The 3,274-nt window shown below is 35.1% G+C and overlaps 1 pseudogene; it reads left to right on the plus strand.

Annotated features, from left to right (window-relative positions):
• Positions 1 to 622: 622 nt before the first annotated feature.
• On the plus strand, positions 623 to 711 carry LOC117797582 (annotated as a pseudogene).
• Positions 712 to 3,274: the final 2,563 nt, after the last annotated feature.

Genomic DNA, 3,274 nt, shown 5'->3' on the forward strand with positions numbered 1-3,274 from the left:
CTATTCATCCAGGTCCTTTTGCTTCTGATGTCCCTACATCTCAGAGGGCCACATGGTAACTCAGCTACCAACTCTGACAACTCTTTCCAAGCACTTTCCTTTCCCCAGAATGATTGCACTTTATGGTGAGAGTGAACCAGAAGTACAGTGTTTTCCATTTAGGAATTGTCACTTGTAGTACATTTTAACCTTTTCTGCATGAATTAAAACACTAATGAGGTACTGCAGAGGCATAGCAAGTAAAATTGAAGTCAGGCTTTTCTTTTTTATCAGAATACCATTTATATTCACTCTAGGTTAAATCAAAGACAATGTGTTAATATATAATTCTTCATAGCATAAATAGGAAATAAGAAAGAAATACTAATTAAAGGAGGGATCTTTAAAGAAGAGGGACATATATGCCTTTATGAATAAATTTTGGAGGGGATAAGGAGTTACTTAAGCAGTTTTGTGTAAAACAACCCAATCATAAAAACATCCAGCTGCATTGAAATATTAATGAATACCTTTAAGCATACAAAATACATTATGGTTCTATCTAGTAGGGAACTTTAGAAAATGTCAGGAAGTCAACCTTCTCTTATAAGTGTTCATAGAATAGTCTATAACCACATTGTCAATCTCTTCTCGGCCTTTTGGCTAAGATCAAGTGTAGCATAACCACATTGTCAAATTTATAATCACTTCCATCTGAGTTTCTGACCTCATCCCAGGTAGTTTTCCCCAGGACTTCTCTCCATTGATTATCCCCTCTCCATTCTCTTCCTTCAATTTCTCCTTCTTTTTTCTTTTAAGATTTTATTTATTTATTTGACAGAGATAGAGACAGCCAGCGAGAGAGGGAACACAAGCAGGGGTAGTGGGAGAGGAAGAAGCAGGCTCACAGCAGAGGAGCCTGATGTGGGGCTCGATCCCCTAACGCCGGGATCACACCCTGAGCCGAAGGTAGATGCTTAACCGCTGTGCCACCCAGGCACCCCAATTTCTCCTTCTTTATAGGACACTTTCCAATAGCCTATACTCACATGTTCAAGCATCTCTAATTTAAACAATAACATGAAATAAATTCCTTCCTTAAAGAAGTCTTTTTGTCTTGCTATTTTCACTTCCCTCTTTCCTTGTCTAATCTTTAAAAGTCTGTCTTCCTTCAAAGTTTCTATTTCTTCATCTTGCACTCTTCCCAGCCACTGTAAACTGGCTTCTACCTTTACCACTCTGTTGAATCTGATTTCATTAATAGGAAAAACTTTCTGATGTAAAATCTTTTTTATGTTAACTTCTAAAAAAAATTAGTAGTACATACTGTTCCTATCTGAAAAAAAATTTTTTTACCAATTTCCACAATTCTGTTGGTTCTTAACCTACTTTTCAGATCATTCATGCTTAATCATGTTCAGTAATTCTCACCCCCAGCACACTCCATCTTCACCCTTAACTTATTGCAACACCTTGTGCTTTACTGAGTTCCTAAAAACCATCAGAAGAGAACTGCATCATCTACCCTCAACCAAATCTACAAACTAACATGCATCAGTATTCCTATTTCTGACTGCCTCTTCTTATAATGGAAAAAGTTTACCTTTTCCTATTGAAGACCAATCACTTCTTTTGTGCAATGGAAGAAAACCAGGAATATATATTGTAATTTAAGCCAATAAAGAGGAGTAGTCTAAGAAGGAAATGTTTAAATTTTCAAATATTTTTATTGAACTAGTTACTTCTTTTCAGTTTTCCCTGCTAGCTCTTCCTTATGTACCCAAACCCAAAACAATGATGAACCTTAATCTTGAATTCCAGGGACTTTAAATTCCATCCTCTTTTCTCTTCTAGTTTTAAACCTCTCATCTTTTTAAGTGATCTTGCTTATCCATGGGTTTATCCATTGGTGACTTCTAAATTCAAAACTATAATCTAGAACATACACCACAGCTACAGACATATATACAGCTTTCTACTTGACCTCTCCATTTGGACAACTAATGGACAAGTCAAACTTAGCCATTGCCAAAACCACTTTATTGATTTCCCACTCGCCAGCCTGTTCTTTTCTCAGTGTTCCCCATTTCAGTAAATGGAATTACCATCCTCACAGTTGCTCAGTCTCAAAATCAACAAGTGGTTTTTATTCCTCCTTTTCCTCAGCAAGATCTATACAACTATATATATATATATATATACATATATCTCAAACCAGTCTACCTTTCATCTCCACTAATGCTACCTGAAAATAGACATCATCATCTTTTGCATGGACTATTGTAATAGGTTACTCTTGGTCTTCCTTTTACCTCCTTGTAATCTATTCTTCAGAGAGCAACTAAGGTGATATTTTTATGTATAAATTAGATCTTTGGACTTTTCTTCTTAAAACCCTTCAATGATTTCCCTTTTTTTTATAGTTGAATGAAAAAAATTTTTTTTGCAAATATTTGTTCTTTTTTTAAATTTTAATTCTAGGATAGTTAACATACAGTGTTATATTAGTTTTAGATATATAACATAGTGATTCAACAATTCCGTACATCACCTAGTGCTCATCACTACAAGTGAACTCCTTAATCCCTATCACTTATTTGACCCACCGTCCACCCACCTCCCCTCTGGTAACCATCAGTTTTTCTCAATAGTTAAGAGTGTGTTTCTTGGCTATAACTAACCTACGATCCAGTGATTGCACTACTAGGTATTTACCCACAAAATATAAAAACACATTCAAATGGATACGTGCACCCTTATGTTTATAGCAGCAATGTTTACAATAGCCAATATGGAAGCACCCTAAGTGTCCACTGATAGATGAATGGATAAAGATTATATATATATATATATATATATATATATATATATATATNTTTGCATTGATACAGATGGAGCTAGAAAGTATAATGCTAAGTAAATAAATCAGTCAGAAAAAGACAAATGCCATATGATTTCATTCATATGTGGAATTTAAGAAACAAAACAAGTGAGCAAAGGAAAACTACTCCCTGCAGCCTGCAAGGCTTTGTGGTTTAACTCCTTCTAGTCTCATCTGATGCTTCTCTCCCTTTTGTTCATCTTGCTTTATCTCAAGTTCTTTTTGCTGTTCTCTACCCTTAGAAAGCTTTTCCCTGATTTCTTCTCATTCTTCAAGTCTCAGATTAAATATTATCAAAGCTGTCTTCCTCAATTAGCTTATTGATTCTATTGCTTCCCAAGTAGACACCCACTGTTACATTATCTCAATTATTTCCTTCATGGCTCTTAACACAATTTTGGCTCGTGTTTTTAT

This window comes from Ailuropoda melanoleuca, chromosome X (assembly GCF_002007445.2).
Source record: "Ailuropoda melanoleuca isolate Jingjing chromosome X, ASM200744v2, whole genome shotgun sequence".
In the NCBI taxonomy this organism is placed as follows: Eukaryota; Metazoa; Chordata; class Mammalia; order Carnivora; family Ursidae; genus Ailuropoda; species Ailuropoda melanoleuca.